This window comes from Lasioglossum baleicum, unplaced genomic scaffold, assembly GCF_051020765.1.
Source record: "Lasioglossum baleicum unplaced genomic scaffold, iyLasBale1 scaffold0034, whole genome shotgun sequence".
In the NCBI taxonomy this organism is placed as follows: domain Eukaryota; kingdom Metazoa; phylum Arthropoda; class Insecta; order Hymenoptera; family Halictidae; genus Lasioglossum; species Lasioglossum baleicum.
Genome location: NW_027469094.1, coordinates 1,347,685 through 1,368,379, shown reverse-complemented (window position 1 = coordinate 1,368,379; position 20,695 = coordinate 1,347,685).

Here is a 20,695-nt window from a genome sequence, read left to right as displayed (position 1 = left end):
CGCTTCTGTCTGAGGTCTGAACGCGCTCGACGAAGTCGAGCCACTCTCGGGCCACCGGGCCACCCGATGGTGTGTCACGGATAGACTGCGGATCTTTATGCAAAATAAAAATTTACTATATCGATTGCAAGAAATAGAAATCAAATTGAATTGAATTGTTTCTTCAGCAAAGGAAAAAACGAAATGACTTTCCGAACGAGCTAATACATTAACATATTACAATAGGAGAGCTGCATAAAGTCTAAATAAAATCAATCTTATCACTTTCATACAAAGAAACATTTAACAGTTACTTTTAAGGTTTGGTAGGCGTAAAGGGTTGAAACGTCTTCGTGCAAAAAAAATGTGTCCTAGAAGGGAAAAGAAACTTAATTTATAAATTTCGGCTCGAGCGCATTTCAAGCTACCCGAGTGCATCGGGCTGCCCGGGAGTGTCTCGATCTCGTCGGACGGGTTCGGAAAAAATCGGACAAGTTCGGGCAAGCGATTTTCGCGCTACTCGAGATTCAATTCTGCGTTCGCACGAACTTATCCGCTTCTGTCTGACGTCTGAACGCGCTCGAGGAAGTCGAGCCACTCTCGGGCCACCAGGCCACCCGATGGTGTGTCACGGATAGTCCGCGGATCTTTCTGCAAAATAAAAAATGTCAGCGTCGATTACAGGAAATAGAAACTAAATTGTATTGAATTATTTCTTCAGCAAACGAGAAACCGAAATGACTTTCCGATCGAGCTAATACATTAACATATTACAATAGGAGAGCTGCATAAAGTCTAAATAAAATCCATCTTATCACTTTCATACAAAGAAACATTTACCAGTTACTTTTAAGGTTCGGCAGGCGTAGAGGGTTGAAACGTCTTCGTGCAAAAAAAATGTGTCCTAGAAGGGAAAAGAAACTTAATTTATAATTTTCGGCTCGAGCGCATTTCAAGCTACCCGAGTGCATCGGGCTGCCCGGGAGTGTCTCGATCTCGTCGGACGGGTTCGGAAAGAATCGGACAAGTTCGGGCGAGCGAGTTTTCGCGCTACTCGAGATTCAATTCTGCGTTCGCACGAACTTGTCCGCTTCTGTCTGACGTCTGAACGCGCTAGACGAAGTCGAGCCACTCTCGGGCCACCAGGCCACCCGATGGTGTGTCACGGATAGTCTGCGGATCTTTCTGCAAAATAAAAAATGTCAGCGTCGATTACAGGAAATAGAAACTAAATTGAATTGAATTATTTCTTCAGCAAACGAGAAACCGAAATGACTTTCCGAACGAGCTAATACATTAACATATTACAATAGGAGAGCTGCATAAAGTCTAAATAAAAGCAATCTTATCACTTTCATACAAAGAAACATTTACCAGTTACTTTTAAGTTTCGGTAGGCGTAGAGGGTAGAAACGTCTTCGTGCAAAAAAAATGTGTCCTAGAAGGGAAAAGAAACTTAATTTATAATTTTCGGCTCGAGCGCATTTCAAGCTACCCGAGTGCATCGGGCTGCCCGGGAGTGTCTCGATCTCGTCGGACGGGTTCGGAAAGAATCGGACAAGTTCGGGCGAGCGAGTTTTCGCGCTACTCGAGATTCAATTCTGCGTTCGCACGAACTTGTCCGCTTCGGTCTGCCGTCTGAACGAGCTCGACGAAGTCGAGCCACTCTCGGGCCACCAGGCCACCCGATGGTGTGTCACGGATAGTCTGCGGATCTTTCTGCAAAATAAAAAATGTCAGCGTCGATTACAGGATATAGAAACTAAATTGAATTTAATTATTTCTTCAGCAATGGAGAAAACGAAACGACTTTCCGAACGAGCTAATACATTAACATATTACAATAGGAGAGCTGCATAAAGTCTAAATAAAATCAATCTTATCACTTTCATACAAAGAAACATTTAACAGTTACTTTTAAGGTTCGGTAGGCGTAAAGGGTTGAAACGTCTTCGTGCAAAAAAAATGTGTCCTAGAAGGGAAAAGAAACTTAATTTATAAATTTCGGCTCGAGCGCATTTCAAGCTACCCGAGTGCATCGGGCTGCCCGGGAGTGTCTCGATCTCGTCGGACGGGTTCGGAAAGAATCGGACAAGTTCGGGCGAGCGAGTTTTCGCGATACTCGAGATTCAATTCTGCGTTCGCACGAACTTGTCCGCTTCTGTCTGAGGTCTGAACGCGCTCGACGAGGTCGAGCCACTCTCGGGCCACCGGGCCACCCGATGGTGTGTCACGGATAGACTGCGGATCTTTATGCAAAATAAAAATTTACTATATCGATTGCAAGAAATAGAAATCAAATTGAATTGAATTGTTTCTTCAGCAAAGGAAAAAACGAAATGACTTTCCGAACGAGCTAATACATTAACATATTACAATAGGAGAGCTGCATAAAGTCTAAATAAAATCAATCTTATCACTTTCATACAAAGAAACATTTAACAGTTACTTTTAAGGTTCGGTAGGCGTAAAGGGTTGAAACGTCTTCGTGCAAAAAAAATGTGTCCTAGAAGGGAAAAGAAACTTAATTTATAAATTTCGGCTCGAGCGCATTTCAAGCTACCCGAGTGCATCGGGCTGCCCGGGAGTGTCTCGATCTCGTCGGACGGGTTCGGAAAGAATCGGACAAGTTCGGGCGAGCGAGTTTTCGCGATACTCGAGATTCAATTCTGCGTTCGCACGAACTTGTCCGCTTCTGTCTGAGGTCTGAACGCGCTCGACGAGGTCGAGCCACTCTCGGGCCACCGGGCCACCCGATGGTGTGTCACGGATAGACTGCGGATCTTTATGCAAAATAAAAATTTACTATATCGATTGCAAGAAATAGAAATCAAATTGAATTGAATTGTTTCTTCAGCAAAGGAAAAAACGAAATGACTTTCCGAACGAGCTAATACATTAACATATTACAATAGGAAAGCTGCATAAAGTCTAAATAAAATCAATCTTATCACTTTTATACAAAGAAACATTTAACAGTTACTTTTAAGGTTCGGTAGGCGTAAAGGGTTGAAACGTCTTCGTGCAAAAAAAATGTGTCCTAGAAGGGAAAAGAAACTTAATTTATAAATTTCGGCTCGAGCGCATTTCAAGCTACCCGAGTGCATCGGGCTGCCCGGGAGTGTCTCGATCTCGTCGGACGGGTTCGGAAAAAATGGGACAAGTTCGGGCAAGCGATTTTCGCGCTACTCGAGATTCAATTCTGCGTTCGCACGAACTTATCCGCTTCTGTCTGACGTCTGAACGCGCTCGAGGAAGTCGAGCTACTCTCGGGCCACCAGGCCACCCGATGGTGTGTCACGGATAGTCCGCGGATCTTTCTGCAAAATAAAAAATGTCAGCGTCGATTACAGGAAATAGAAACTAAATTGTATTGAATTATTTCTTCAGCAAACGAGAAACCGAAATGACTTTCCGATCGAGCTAATACATTAACATATTACAATAGGAGAGCTGCATAAAGTCTAAATAAAATCCATCTTATCACTTCCATACAAAGAAACATTTACCAGTTACTTTTAAGGTTCGGCAGGCGTAGAGGGTTCAAACGTCTTCGTGCAAAAAAAATGTGTCCTAGAAGGGAAAAGAAACTTAATTTATAATTTTCGGCTCGAGCGCATTTCAAGCTACCCGAGTGCATCGGGCTGCCCGGGAGTGTCTCGATCTCGTCGGACGGGTTCGGAAAGATTCGGACAAGTTCGGGCGAGCGAGTTTTCGCGCTACTCGAGATTCAATTCTGCGTTCGCACGAACTTGTCCGCTTCTGTCTGACGTCTGAACGCGCTCGACGAAGTCGAGCCACTCTCGGGCCACCAGGCCACCCGATGGTGTGTCACGGATAGTCTGCGGATCTTTCTGCAAAATAAAAAATGTCAGCGTCGATTACAGGAAATAGAAACTAAATTGAATTGAATTATTTCTTCAGCAAACGAGAAACCGAAATGACTTTCCGAACGAGCTAATACATTAACATATTACAATAGGAGAGCTGCATAAAGTCTAAATAAAAGCAATCTTATCACTTTCATACAAAGAAACATTTACCAGTTACTTTTAAGTTTCGGTAGGCGTAGAGGGTAGAAACGTCTTCGTGCAAAAAAAATGTGTCCTAGAAGGGAAAAGAAACTTAATTTATAATTTTCGGCTCGAGCGCATTTCAAGCTACCCGAGTGCATCGGGCTGCCCGGGAGTGTCTCGATCTCGTCGGACGGGTTCGGAAAGAATCGGACAAGTTCGGGCGAGCGAGTTTTCGCGCTACTCGAGATTCAATTCTGCGTTCGCACGAACTTGTCCGCTTCGGTCTGCCGTCTGAACGAGCTCGACGAAGTCGAGCCACTCTCGGGCCACCAGGCCACCCGATGGTGTGTCACGGATAGTCTGCGGATCTTTCTGCAAAATAAAAAATGTCAGCGTCGATTACAGGATATAGAAACTAAATTGAATTTAATTATTTCTTCAGCAATGGAGAAAACGAAACGACTTTCCGAACGAGCTAATACATTAACATATTACAATAGGAGAGCTGCATAAAGTCTAAATAAAATCAATCTTATCACTTTCATACAAAGAAACATTTACCAGTTACTTTTAAGGTTCGGTAGGCGTAGAGGGTTGAAACGTCTTCGTGCAAAAAAAATGTGTCCTAGAAGGGAAAAGAAACTTAATTTATAATTTTCGGCTCGGGCGCATTTCAAGCTACCCGAGTGCATCGGGCTGCCCGGGAGTGTCTCGATCTCGTCGGACGGGTTCGGAAAGAATCGGACAAGTTCGGGCGAGCGAGTTTTCGCGCTACTCGAGATTCAATTCTGCGTTCGCACGAACTTGTCCGCTTCGGTCTGACGTCTGAACGCGCTCGACGAAGTCGAGCCACTCTCGGGCCACCAGGCCACCCGATGGTGTGTCACGGATAGTCTGCGGATCTTTCTGCAAAATAAAAATTTACTATATCGATTGCAAGAAATAGAAATCAAATTGAATTGAATTGTTTCTTCAGCAAAGGAGAAAACTAAATGACTTTCCGAACGAGCCAATACATTATAACATATTACAAGGAGTGCTGCATAAAGTTTAAATAAAATCAATCTCATAACTTTCATACAAAGAAACATTTACCAGTTAATTTTAAGGTTCGGTAGGCGTAGAGGGTTGAAACGTGTTCGTGCAAAAAAATGTGTCCTAGAAGGGAAAAGAAACTTAATTTATAAATTTCGGCTCGAGCGGATTTCAAGCTACCCGAGTGCATCGGGCTGCCCGGGAGTGTCTCGATCTCGTCGGACGGGTTCGGAAAGAATCGGACAAGTTCGGGCGAGCGAGTTTTCGCGCTACTCGAGATTCAATTCTGCGTTCGCACGAACTTGTCCGCTTCTGTCTGACGTCTGAACGCGCTCGAAGAAGTCGAGCCACTATCGGGCCACCAGGCCACCCGATGGTGTGTCACGGATAGTCTGCGGATCTTTCTGCAAAATAAAAATTTACTATATCGATTGCAAGAAATAGAAATCAAATTGAATTGAATTGTTTCTTCAGCAAAGGAGAAAACGAAATGACTTTCCGAACGAGCCAATACATTATAACATATTACAAGGAGTGCTGCATAAAGTCTAAATAAAATCAATCTCATCACTTTCATACAAAGAAACATTTACCAGTTAATTTTAAGGTTCGGTAGGCGTAGAGGGTTGAAACGTGTTCGTGCAAAAAAATGTGTCCTAGAAGGGAAAAGGAACTTAATTTATAAATTTCGGCTCGAGCGCATTTCAAGCTACCCGAGTGCATCGGGCTGCCCGGGAGTGTCTCGATCTCGTCGGACGGGTTCGGAAAGAATCGGACAAGTTCGGGCGAGCGAGTTTTCGCGCTACTCGAGATTCAATTCTGCGTTCGCACGAACTTGTCCGCTTCTGTCTGACGTCTGAACGCGCTCGAAGAAGTCGAGCCACTATCGGGCCACCAGGCCACCCGATGGTGTGTCACGGATAGTCTGCAGATCTTTCTGCAAAATAAAAATTTACTATATCGATTGCAAGAAATAGAAATCAAATTGAATTGAATTGTTTCTTCAGCAAAGGAGAAAACGAAATGACTTTCCGAACGAGCTAATACATTAACATATTACAATAGGAGAGCTGCATAAAGTCTAAATAAAATCAATCTTATCACTTTCATACAAAGAAACATTTAACAGTTACTTTTAAGGTTCGGTAGGCGTAAAGGGTTGAAACGTCTTCGTGCAAAAAAAATGTGTCCTAGAAGGGAAAAGAAACTTAATTTATAAATTTCGGCTCGAGCGCATTTCAAGCTACCCGAGTGCATCGGGCTGCCCGGGAGTGTCTCGATCTCGTCGGACGGGTTCGGAAAGAATCGGACAAGTTCGGGCGAGCGAGTTTTCGCGATACTCGAGATTCAATTCTGCGTTCGCACGAACTTGTCCGCTTCTGTCTGAGGTCTGAACGCGCTCGACGAGGTCGAGCCACTCTCGGGCCACCGGGCCACCCGATGGTGTGTCACGGATAGACTGCGGATCTTTATGCAAAATAAAAATTTACTATATCGATTGCAAGAAATAGAAATCAAATTGAATTGAATTGTTTCTTCAGCAAAGGAAAAAACGAAATGACTTTCCGAACGAGCTAATACATTAACATATTACAATAGGAGAGCTGCATAAAGTCTAAATAAAATCAATCTTATCACTTTCATACAAAGAAACATTTAACAGTTACTTTTAAGGTTCGGTAGGCGTAAAGGGTTGAAACGTCTTCGTGCAAAAAAAATGTGTCCTAGAAGGGAAAAGAAACTTAATTTATAAATTTCGGCTCGAGCGCATTTCAAGCTACCCGAGTGCATCGGGCTGCCCGGGAGTGTCTCGATCTCGTCGGACGGGTTCGGAAAGAATCGGACAAGTTCGGGCGAGCGAGTTTTCGCGATACTCGAGATTCAATTCTGCGTTCGCACGAACTTGTCCGCTTCTGTCTGAGGTCTGAACGCGCTCGACGAGGTCGAGCCACTCTCGGGCCACCGGGCCACCCGATGGTGTGTCACGGATAGACTGCGGATCTTTATGCAAAATAAAAATTTACTATATCGATTGCAAGAAATAGAAATCAAATTGAATTGAATTGTTTCTTCAGCAAAGGAAAAAACGAAATGACTTTCCGAACGAGCTAATACATTAACATATTACAATAGGAAAGCTGCATAAAGTCTAAATAAAATCAATCTTATCACTTTTATACAAAGAAACATTTAACAGTTACTTTTAAGGTTCGGTAGGCGTAAAGGGTTGAAACGTCTTCGTGCAAAAAAAATGTGTCCTAGAAGGGAAAAGAAACTTAATTTATAAATTTCGGCTCGAGCGCATTTCAAGCTACCCGAGTGCATCGGGCTGCCCGGGAGTGTCTCGATCTCGTCGGACGGGTTCGGAAAAAATGGGACAAGTTCGGGCAAGCGATTTTCGCGCTACTCGAGATTCAATTCTGCGTTCGCACGAACTTATCCGCTTCTGTCTGACGTCTGAACGCGCTCGAGGAAGTCGAGCTACTCTCGGGCCACCAGGCCACCCGATGGTGTGTCACGGATAGTCCGCGGATCTTTCTGCAAAATAAAAAATGTCAGCGTCGATTACAGGAAATAGAAACTAAATTGTATTGAATTATTTCTTCAGCAAACGAGAAACCGAAATGACTTTCCGATCGAGCTAATACATTAACATATTACAATAGGAGAGCTGCATAAAGTCTAAATAAAATCCATCTTATCACTTCCATACAAAGAAACATTTACCAGTTACTTTTAAGGTTCGGCAGGCGTAGAGGGTTCAAACGTCTTCGTGCAAAAAAAATGTGTCCTAGAAGGGAAAAGAAACTTAATTTATAATTTTCGGCTCGAGCGCATTTCAAGCTACCCGAGTGCATCGGGCTGCCCGGGAGTGTCTCGATCTCGTCGGATGGGTTCGGAAAGATTCGGACAAGTTCGGGCGAGCGAGTTTTCGCGCTACTCGAGATTCAATTCTGCGTTCGCACGAACTTGTCCGCTTCTGTCTGACGTCTGAACGCGCTCGACGAAGTCGAGCCACTCTCGGGCCACCAGGCCACCCGATGGTGTGTCACGGATAGTCTGCGGATCTTTCTGCAAAATAAAAAATGTCAGCGTCGATTACAGGAAATAGAAACTAAATTGAATTGAATTATTTCTTCAGCAAACGAGAAACCGAAATGACTTTCCGAACGAGCTAATACATTAACATATTACAATAGGAGAGCTGCATAAAGTCTAAATAAAAGCAATCTTATCACTTTCATACAAAGAAACATTTACCAGTTACTTTTAAGTTTCGGTAGGCGTAGAGGGTAGAAACGTCTTCGTGCAAAAAAAATGTGTCCTAGAAGGGAAAAGAAACTTAATTTATAATTTTCGGCTCGAGCGCATTTCAAGCTACCCGAGTGCATCGGGCTGCCCGGGAGTGTATCGATCTCGTCGGACGGGTTCGGAAAGAATCGGACAAGTTCGGGCGAGCGAGTTTTCGCGCTACTCGAGATTCAATTCTGCGTTCGCACGAACTTGTCCGCTTCGGTCTGCCGTCTGAACGAGCTCGACGAAGTCGAGCCACTCTCGGGCCACCAGGCCACCCGATGGTGTGTCACGGATAGTCTGCGGATCTTTCTGCAAAATAAAAAATGTCAGCGTCGATTACAGGATATAGAAACTAAATTGAATTTAATTATTTCTTCAGCAATGGAGAAAACGAAACGACTTTCCGAACGAGCTAATACATTAACATATTACAATAGGAGAGCTGCATAAAGTCTAAATAAAATCAATCTTATCACTTTCATACAAAGAAACATTTACCAGTTACTTTTAAGGTTCGGTAGGCGTAGAGGGTTGAAACGTCTTCGTGCAAAAAAAATGTGTCCTAGAAGGGAAAAGAAACTTAATTTATAATTTTCGGCTCGGGCGCATTTCAAGCTACCCGAGTGCATCGGGCTGCCCGGGAGTGTCTCGATCTCGTCGGACGGGTTCGGAAAGAATCGGACAAGTTCGGGCGAGCGAGTTTTCGCGCTACTCGAGATTCAATTCTGCGTTCGCACGAACTTGTCCGCTTCGGTCTGACGTCTGAACGCGCTCGACGAAGTCGAGCCACTCTCGGGCCACCAGGCCACCCGATGGTGTGTCACGGATAGTCTGCGGATCTTTCTGCAAAATAAAAATTTACTATATCGATTGCAAGAAATAGAAATCAAATTGAATTGAATTGTTTCTTCAGCAAAGGAGAAAACTAAATGACTTTCCGAACGAGCCAATACATTATAACATATTACAAGGAGTGCTGCATAAAGTTTAAATAAAATCAATCTCATAACTTTCATACAAAGAAACATTTACCAGTTAATTTTAAGGTTCGGTAGGCGTAGAGGGTTGAAACGTGTTCGTGCAAAAAAATGTGTCCTAGAAGGGAAAAGAAACTTAATTTATAAATTTCGGCTCGAGCGCATTTCAAGCTACCCGAGTGCATCGGGCTGCCCGGGAGTGTCTCGATCTCGTCGGACGGGTTCGGAAAGAATCGGACAAGTTCGGGCGAGCGAGTTTTCGCGCTACTCGAGATTCAATTCTGCGTTCGCACGAACTTGTCCGCTTCTGTCTGACGTCTGAACGCGCTCGAAGAAGTCGAGCCACTATCGGGCCACCAGGCCACCCGATGGTGTGTCACGGATAGTCTGCGGATCTTTCTGCAAAATAAAAATTTACTATATCGATTGCAAGAAATAGAAATCAAATTGAATTGAATTGTTTCTTCAGCAAAGGAGAAAACGAAATGACTTTCCGAACGAGCCAATACATTATAACATATTACAAGGAGTGCTGCATAAAGTCTAAATAAAATCAATCTCATCACTTTCATACAAAGAAACATTTACCAGTTAATTTTAAGGTTCGGTAGGCGTAGAGGGTTGAAACGTGTTCGTGCAAAAAAATGTGTCCTAGAAGGGAAAAGGAACTTAATTTATAAATTTCGGCTCGAGCGCATTTCAAGCTACCCGAGTGCATCGGGCTGCCCGGGAGTGTCTCGATCTCGTCGGACGGGTTCGGAAAGAATCGGACAAGTTCGGGCGAGCGAGTTTTCGCGCTACTCGAGATTCAATTCTGCGTTCGCACGAACTTGTCCGCTTCTGTCTGACGTCTGAACGCGCTCGAAGAAGTCGAGCCACTATCGGGCCACCAGGCCACCCGATGGTGTGTCACGGATAGTCTGCAGATCTTTCTGCAAAATAAAAATTTACTATATCGATTGCAAGAAATAGAAATCAAATTGAATTGAATTGTTTCTTCAGCAAAGGAGAAAACGAAATGACTTTCCGAACGAGCCAATACATTATAACATATTACAAGGAGTGCTGCATAAAGTCTAAATAAAATCAATCTCATCACTTTCATACAAAGAAACATTTACCAGTTAATTTTAAGGTTCGGTAGGCGTAGAGGGTTGAAACGTCTTCGTGCAAAAAAATGTGTCCTAGAAGGGAAAAGGAACTTAATTTATAATTTTCGGCTCGAGCGCATTTCAAGCTACCCGCGTGCATCGGGCTGCCCGGGAGTGTCTCGATCTCGTCGGACGTGTTCGGAAAGAATCGGACAAGTTCGGGCGAGCGAGTTTTCGCGATACTCGAGATTCAATTCTGCGTTCGCACGAACTTGTCCGCTTCTGTCTGAGGTCTGAACGCGCTCGACGAAGTCGAGCCACTCTCGGGCCACCGGGCCACCCGATGGTGTGTCACGGATAGACTGCGGATCTGTATGCAAAATAAAAATTTACTACATCGATTGCAAGAAATAGAAATCAAATTGAATTGAATTGTTTCTTCAGCAAAGGAAAAAACGAAATGACTTTCCGAACGAGCTAATACATTAACATATTACAATAGGAGAGCTGCATAAAGTCTAAATAAAATCAATCTTATCACTTTCATACAAAGAAACATTTACCAGTTACTTTTAAGGTTCGGTAGGCGCAGAGGGTTGAAACGTCTTCGTGCAAAAAAAATGTGTCCTAGAAGGGAAAAGAAACTTAATTTATAAATTTCGGCTCGAGCGCATTTCAAGCTACCCGAGTGCATCGGGCTGCCCGGGAGTGTCTCGATCTCGTCGGTCGGGTTCGGAAAGAATCGGACAAGTTCGGACGAGCGAGTTTTCGCGCTACTCGAGATTCAATTCTGCGTTTGCACGAACTTGTCCGCTTCTGTCTGACGTCTGAACGCGCTCGACGAAGTCGAGCCACTATCGGGCCACCATGCCACCCGATGGTGTGTCACGGATAGTCTGCGGATCTTTCTGCAAAATAAAAAATGTCAGCGTCGATTACAGGAAATAGAAACTAAATTGAATTGAATTATTTCTTCAGCAAAGGAAAAAACGAAATGACTTTCCGAACGAGCTAATGCATTAACATATTACAATAGGAGAGCTGCATAAAGTCTAAATAAAATCAATCTTATCAATTTCATACAAAGAAACATTTACCAGTTACTTTTAAGGTTCGGTAGGCGTAGAGGGTTGAAACGTCTTCGTGCAAAAAAAATGTGTCCTAGAAGTGAAAAGAAACTTAATTTATAATTTTCGGCTCGAGCGCATTTCAAGCTACCCGCGTGCATCGGGCTGCCCGGGAGTGTCTCGATCTCGTCGGACGGGTTCGGAAAGAATCGGACAAGTTCGGGCGAGCGAGTTTTCGCGATACTCGAGATTCAATTCTGCGTTCGCACGAACTTGTCCGCTTCTGTCTGAGGTCTGAACGCGCTCGACGAAGTCGAGCCACTCTCGGGCCACCGGGCCACCCGATGGTGTGTCACGGATAGACTGCGGATCTTTCTGCAAAATAAAAATCTACTATATCGATTGCAAGAAATAGAAATCAAATTGAATTGAATTGTTTCTTCAGCAAATGAGAAAACGAAATGACTTTCCGAACGAGCCAATACATTATAACATATTACAAGGAGAGCTGCATAAAGTCTAAATAAAATCAATCTCATCACTTTCATACAAAGAAACATTTACCAGTTACTTTTAAGGTTCGGTAGGTGTAGAGTGTTGAAATTTATAATTTTCGGCTCGAGCGCGTTTCAAGCTACCCGAGTGCATCGGGCTGCCCGGTAGTGTCTCGATCTCGTCGGACGGGTTCGGAAAGAATCGGACAAGTTCGGGCGAGCGAGTTTTCGCGCTACTCGAGATTCAATTCTGCGTTCGCACGAACTTGTCCGCTTCTGTCTGACGTCTGAACGCGCTCGAAGAAGTCGAGCCACTATCGGGCCACCAGGCCACCCGATGGTGTGTCACGGATAGTCTGCGGATCTTTCTGCAAAATAAAAATTTACTATATCGATTGCAAGAAATAGAAATCAAATTGAATTGAATTGTTTCTTCAGCAAAGGAGAAAACGAAATGACTTTCCGAACGAGCCAATACATTATAACATATTACAAGGAGTGCTGCATAAAGTCTAAATAAAATCAATCTCATCACTTTCATACAAAGAAACATTTACCAGTTAATTTTAAGGTTCGGTAGGCGTAGAGGGTTGAAACGTGTTCGTGCAAAAAAATGTGTCCTAGAAGGGAAAAGGAACTTAATTTATAAATTTCGGCTCGAGCGCATTTCAAGCTACCCGAGTGCATCGGGCTGCCCGGGACTGTCTCGATCTCGTCGGACGGGTTCGGAAAGAATCGGACAAGTTCGGGCGAGCGAGTTTTCGCGCTACTCGAGATTCAATTCTGCGTTCGCACGAACTTGTCCGCTTCTGTCTGACGTCTGAACGCGCTCGAAGAAGTCGAGCCACTATCGGGCCACCAGGCCACCCGATGGTGTGTCACGGATAGTCTGCAGATCTTTCTGCAAAATAAAAATTTACTATATCGATTGCAAGAAATAGAAATCAAATTGAATTGAATTGTTTCTTCAGCAAAGGAGAAAACGAAATGACTTTCCGAACGAGCCAATACATTATAACATATTACAAGGAGTGCTGCATAAAGTCTAAATAAAATCAATCTCATCACTTTCATACAAAGAAACATTTACCAGTTAATTTTAAGGTTCGGTAGGCGTAGAGGGTTGAAACGTCTTCGTGCAAAAAAATGTGTCCTAGAAGGGAAAAGGAACTTAATTTATAATTTTCGGCTCGAGCGCATTTCAAGCTACCCGCGTGCATCGGGCTGCCCGGGAGTGTCTCGATCTCGTCGGACGTGTTCGGAAAGAATCGGACAAGTTCGGGCGAGCGAGTTTTCGCGATACTCGAGATTCAATTCTGCGTTCGCACGAACTTGTCCGCTTCTGTCTGAGGTCTGAACGCGCTCGACGAAGTCGAGCCACTCTCGGGCCACCGGGCCACCCGATGGTGTGTCACGGATAGACTGCGGATCTGTATGCAAAATAAAAATTTACTACATCGATTGCAAGAAATAGAAATCAAATTGAATTGAATTGTTTCTTCAGCAAAGGAAAAAACGAAATGACTTTCCGAACGAGCTAATACATTAACATATTACAATAGGAGAGCTGCATAAAGTCTAAATAAAATCAATCTTATCACTTTCATACAAAGAAACATTTACCAGTTACTTTTAAGGTTCGGTAGGCGCAGAGGGTTGAAACGTCTTCGTGCAAAAAAAATGTGTCCTAGAAGGGAAAAGAAACTTAATTTATAAATTTCGGCTCGAGCGCATTTCAAGCTACCCGAGTGCATCGGGCTGCCCGGGAGTGTCTCGATCTCGTCGGTCGGGTTCGGAAAGAATCGGACAAGTTCGGACGAGCGAGTTTTCGCGCTACTCGAGATTCAATTCTGCGTTTGCACGAACTTGTCCGCTTCTGTCTGACGTCTGAACGCGCTCGACGAAGTCGAGCCACTATCGGGCCGCCATGCCACCCGATGGTGTGTCACGGATAGTCTGCGGATCTTTCTGCAAAATAAAAAATGTCAGCGTCGATTACAGGAAATAGAAACTAAATTGAATTGAATTATTTCTTCAGCAAAGGAAAAAACGAAATGACTTTCCGAACGAGCTAATGCATTAACATATTACAATAGGAGAGCTGCATAAAGTCTAAATAAAATCAATCTTATCAATTTCATACAAAGAAACATTTACCAGTTACTTTTAAGGTTCGGTAGGCGTAGAGGGTTGAAACGTCTTCGTGCAAAAAAAATGTGTCCTAGAAGTGAAAAGAAACTTAATTTATAATTTTCGGCTCGAGCGCATTTCAAGCTACCCGCGTGCATCGGGCTGCCCGGGAGTGTCTCGATCTCGTCGGACGGGTTCGGAAAGAATCGGACAAGTTCGGGCGAGCGAGTTTTCGCGATACTCGAGATTCAATTCTGCGTTCGCACGAACTTGTCCGCTTCTGTCTGAGGTCTGAACGCGCTCGACGAAGTCGAGCCACTCTCGGGCCACCGGGCCACCCGATGGTGTGTCACGGATAGACTGCGGATCTTTCTGCAAAATAAAAATCTACTATATCGATTGCAAGAAATAGAAATCAAATTGAATTGAATTGTTTCTTCAGCAAATGAGAAAACGAAATGACTTTCCGAACGAGCCAATACATTATAACATATTACAAGGAGAGCTGCATAAAGTCTAAATAAAATCAATCTCATCACTTTCATACAAAGAAACATTTACCAGTTACTTTTAAGGTTCGGTAGGTGTAGAGTGTTGAAATTTATAATTTTCGGCTCGAGCGCGTTTCAAGCTACCCGAGTGCATCGGGCTGCCCGGTAGTGTCTCGATCTCGTCGGACGGGTTCGGAAAGAATCGGACAAGTTCGGGCGAGCGAGTTTTCGCGATACTCGAGATTCAATTCTGCGTTCGCACGAACTTGTCCGCTTCTGTCTGAGGTCTGAACGCGCTCGACGAAGTCGAGCCACTCTCGGGCCACCGGGCCACCCGATGGTGTGTCACGGATAGACTGCGGATCTTTATGCAAAATAAAAATTTACTATATCGATTGCAAGAAATAGAAATCAAATTGAATTGAATTGTTTCTTCAGCAAAGGAAAAAACGAAATGACTTTCCGAACGAGCTAATACATTAACATATTACAATAGGAGAGCTGCATAAAGTCTAAATAAAATCAATCTTATCACTTTCATACAAAGAAACATTTACCAGTTACTTTTAAGGTTCGGTAGACGCAGAGGGTTGAAACGTCTTCGTGCAAAAAAAATGTGTCCTAGAAGGGAAAAGAAACTTAATTTATAAATTTCGGCTCGAGCGCATTTCAAGCTACCCGAGTGCATCGGGCTGCCCGGGAGTGTCTCGATCTCGTCGGTCGGGTTCGGAAAGAATCGGACAAGTTCGGACGAGCGAGTTTTCGCGCTACTCGAGATTCAATTCTGCGTTTGCACGAACTTGTCCGCTTCTGTCTGAGGTCTGAACGCGCTCGACGAAGTCGAGCCACTATCGGGCCACCAGGCCACCCGATGGTGTGTCACGGATAGTCTGCGGATCTTTCTGCAAAATAAAAAATGTCAGCGTCGATTACAGGAAATAGAAACTAAATTGAATTGAATTATTTCTTCAGCAAAGGAAAAAACGAAATGACTTTCCGAACGAGCTAATGCATTAACATATTACAATAGGAGAGCTGCATAAAGTCTAAATAAAATCAATCTTATCAATTTCATACAAAGAAACATTTACCAGTTACTTTTAAGGTTCGGTAGGCGTAGAGGGTTGAAACGTCTTCGTGCAAAAAAAATGTGTCCTAGGAGTGAAAAGAAACTTAATTTATAATTTTCGGCTCGAGCGCATTTCAAGCTACCCGCGTGCATCGGGCTGCCCGGGAGTGTCTCGATCTCGTCGGACGGGTTCGGAAAGAATCGGACAAGTTCGGGCGAGCGAGTTTTCGCGATACTCGAGATTCAATTCTGCGTTCGCACGAACTTTTCCGCTTCTGTCTGAGGTCTGAACGCGCTCGACGAAGTCGAGCCACTCTCGGGCCACCGGGCCACCCGATGGTGTGTCACGGATAGACTGCGGATCTTTATGCAAAATAAAAATTTACTATATCGATTGCAAGAGATAGAAATCAAATTGAATTGAATTGTTTCTTCAGCAAAGGAAAAAACGAAATGACTTTCCGAACGAGCTAATACATTAACATATTACAATAGGAGAGCTGCATAAAGTCTAAATAAAATCAATCTTATCACTTTCATACAAAGAAACATTTACCAGTTACTTTTAAGGTTCGGTAGGCGCAGAGGGTTGAAACGTCTTCGTGCAAAAAAATGTGTCCTAGAAGGGAAAAGAAACTTAATTTATAAATTTCGGCTCGAGCGCATTTCAAGCTACCCGAGTGCATCGGGCTGCCCGGGAGTGTCTCGATCTCGTCGGTCGGGTTCGGAAAGAATCGGACAAGTTCGGACGAGCGAGTTTTCGCGCTACTCGAGATTCAATTCTGCGTTTGCACGAACTTGTCCGCTTCTGTCTGACGTCTGAACGCGCTCGACGAAGTCGAGCCACTATCGGGCCACCATGCCACCCGATGGTGTGTCACGGATAGTCTGCGGATCTTTCTGCAAAATAAAAAATGTCAGCGTCGATTACAGGAAATAGAAACTAAATTGAATTGAATTATTTCTTCAGCAAAGGAAAAAACGAAATGACTTTCCGAACGAGCTAATGCATTAACATATTACAATAGGAGAGCTGCATAAAGTCTAAATAAAATCAATCTTATCAATTTCATACAAAGAAACATTTACCAGTTACTTTTAAGGTTCGGTAGGCGTAGAGGGTTGAAACGTCTTCGTGCAAAAAAAATGTGTCCTAGAAGTGAAAAGAAACTTAATTTATAATTTTCGGCTCGAGCGCATTTCAAGCTACCCGCGTGCATCGGGCTGCCCGGGAGTGTCTCGATCTCGTCGGACGGGTTCGGAAAGAATCGGACAAGTTCGGGCGAGCGAGTTTTCGCGATACTCGAGATTCAATTCTGCGTTCGCACGAACTTGTCCGCTTCTGTCTGAGGTCTGAACGCGCTCGACGAAGTCGAGCCACTCTCGGGCCACCGGGCCACCCGATGGTGTGTCACGGATAGACTGCGGATCTTTATGCAAAATAAAAATTTACTATATCGATTGCAAGAAATAGAAATCAAATTGAATTGAATTGTTTCTTCAGCAAAGGAAAAACGAAATGACTTTCCGAACGAGCTAATACATTAACATATTACAATAGGAGAGCTGCATAAAGTCTAAATAAAATCAATCTTATCACTTTCATACAAAGAAACATTTACCAGTTACTTTTAAGGTTCGGTAGGCGCAGAGGGTTGAAACGTCTTCGTGCAAAAAAAATGTGTCCTAGAAGGGAAAAGAAACTTAATTTATAAATTTCGGCTCGAGCGCATTTCAAGCTACCCGAGTGCATCGGGCTGCCCGGGAGTGGCTCGATCTCGTCGGTCGGGTTCGGAAAGAATCGGACAAGTTCGGACGAGCGAGTTTTCGCGCTACTCGAGATTCAATTCTGCGTTTGCACGAACTTGTCCGCTTCTGTCTGACGTCTGAACGCGCTCGACGAAGTCGAGCCACTATCGGGCCACCATGCCACCCGATGGTGTGTCACGGATAGTCTGCGGATCTTTCTGCAAAATAAAAAATGTCAGCGTCGATTACAGGAAATAGAAACTAAATTGAATTGAATTATTTCTTCAGCAAAGGAAAAAGCGAAATGACTTTCCGAACGAGCTAATGCATTAACATATTACAATAGGAGAGCTGCATAAAGTCTAAATAAAATCAATCTTATCAATTTCATACAAAGAAACATTTACCAGTTACTTTTAAGGTTCGGTAGGCGTAGAGGGTTGAAACGTCTTCGTGCAAAAAAAATGTGTCCTAGAAGTGAAAAGAAACTTAATTTATAATTTTCGGCTCGAGCGCATTACAAGCTACCCGCGTGCATCGGGCTGCCCGGGAGTGTCTCGATCTCGTCGGACGGGTTCGGAAAGAATCGGACAAGTTCGGGCGAGCGAGTTTTCGCGATACTCGAGATTCAATTCTGCGTTCGCACGAACTTGTCCGCTTCTGTCTGAGGTCTGAACGCGCTCGACGAAGTCGAGCCACTCTCGGGCCACCGGGCCACCCGATGGTGTGTCACGGATAGACTGCGGATCTTTATGCAAAATAAAAATTTACTATATCGATTGCAAGAAATAGAAATCAAATTGAATTGAATTGTTTCTTCAGCAAAGGAAAAAACGAAATGACTTTCCGAACGAGCTAATACATTAACATATTACAATAGGAGAGCTGCATAAAGTCTAAATAAAATCAATCTTATCACTTTCATACAAAGAAACATTTCCCAGTTACTTTTAAGGTTCGGTAGGCGTAGAGGGTTGAAACGTCTTCGTGCAAAAAAAATGTGTCCTAGAAGTGAAAAGAAACTTAATTTATAATTTTCGGCTCGAGCGCATTTCAAGCTACCCGCGTGCATCGGGCTGCCCGGGAGTGTCTCGATCTCGTCGGACGGGTTCGGAAAGAATCGGACAAGTTCGGGCGAGCGAGTTTTCGCGATACTCGAGATTCAATTCTGCGTTCGCACGAACTTGTCCGCTTCTGTCTGAGGTCTGAACGCGCTCGACGAAGTCGAGCCACTCTCGGGCCACCGGGCCACCCGATGGTGTGTCACGGATAGACTGCGGATCTTTATGCAAAATAAAAATTTACTATATCGATTGCAAGAAATAGAAATCAAATTGAATTGAATTGTTTCTTCAGCAAAGGAAAAAACGAAATGACTTTCCGAACGAGCTAATACATTAACATATTACAATAGGAGAGCTGCATAAAGTCTAAATAAAATCAATCTTATCACTTTCATACAAAGAAACATTTACCGGGTTACTTTTATGGTTCGGTAGGCGTAGAGGGTTGAAACGTCTTCGTGCAAAAAAATGTGTCCTAGAAGGGAAAAGAAACTTAATTTATAATTTTCGGCTCGAGCGCGTTTCCAGCTACCCGAGAGCATCGGGCTGCCATGGGGTTTCGAGCTGCCCGGGAGTGTCTCGATCTCGTCGGACGGGTTCGGAAAGAATCGGACAAGTTCGGGCGAGCGAGTTTTCGCGATACTCGAGATTCAATTCTGCGTTCGCACGAACTTGTCCGCTTCTGTCTGAGGTCTAAACGCGCTCGACGAAGTCGAGCCACTCTCGGGCCACCGGGCCACCCGATGGTGTGTCACGGATAGACTGCGGATCTTTATGCAAAATAAAAATTTACTATATCGATTGCAAGAAATAGAAATCAAATTGAATTGAATTGTTTCTTCAGCAAAGGAAAAAACGAAATGACTTTCCGAACGAGCTAATACATTAACATATTACAATAGGAGAGCTGCATAAAGTCTAAATAAAATCAATCTTATCACTTTCATACAAAGAAACACTTACCGTGTTACTTTTAAGGTTCGGTAGGCGTAGAGGGTTGAAACGTCTTCGTGCAAAAAAAATGTGTCCTAGAAGGGAAAAGAAACTTAATTTATAAATTTCGGCTCGAGCGCATTTCAAGCTACCCGAGTGCATCGGTCTGCCCGGGAGTGTCTCGATCTCGTCGGTCGGGTTCGGAAAGAATCGGACAAGTTCGGGCGAGCGAGTTTTCGCGATACTCGAGATTCAATTCTGCGTTCGCACGAACTTGTCCGCTTCTGTCTGAGGTCTGAACGCGCTCGACGAAGTCGAGCCACTCTCGGGCCACCGGGCCACCCGATGGTGTGTCACGGATAGACTGCGGATCTTTATGCAAAATAAAAATTTACTATATCGATTGCAAGAAATAGAAATCAAATTGAATTGAATTGTTTCTTCAGCAAAGGAAAAAACGAAATGGCTTTCCGAACGAGCTAATACATTAACATATTACAATAGGAGAGCTGCATAAAGTCTAAATAAAATCAATCTTATCACTTTCATACAAAGAAACATTTACCAGTTACTTTTAAGGTTCGGTAGGCGTAGAGGGTTGAAACGTCTTCGTGCAAAAAAAATGTGTCCTAGAAGGGAAAAGAAACTTAATTTATAATTTTCGGCTCGAGCGTGTTTCCAGCTACCCGAGTGCATCCGTCTGCCAAGGGGTTTCGAGCTGCCCGGGAGTGTCTCGATCTCGTCGGGCGGGTTTGGAAAGAATCGGACAAGTTCGGGCGAGCGAGTTTTCGCGCTACTCGAGATTCAATTCTGCGTTCGCACGAACTTGTCCGCTTCTGTCTGACGTCTGAAGGCGCTCGACGAAGTCGAGCCACTCTCGGGCCACCGGGCCACCCGATGGTGTGTCACGGATAGACTGCGGATCTTTATGCAAAATAAAAATTTACTATATCGATTGCAAGAAATAGAAATCAAATCGAATTGAATTGTTTCTTCAGCAAAGGAAAAAACGAAATGACTTTCCGAACGAGCTAATACATTAACATATTACAATAGGAGAGCTGCATAAAGTCTAAATAAAATCAATCTTATCACTTTCATACAAAGAAACATTTACCAGTTACTTTTAAGGTTCGGTAGGCGTAGAGGGTTGAAACGTCTTCGTGCAAAAAAAATGTGTCCTAGAAGTGAAAAGAAACTTAATTTATAATTTTCGGCTCGAGCGCATTTCAAGCTACCCGCGTGCATCGGGCTGCCCGGGAGTGTCTCGATCTCGTCGGACGGGTTCGGAAAGAATCGGACA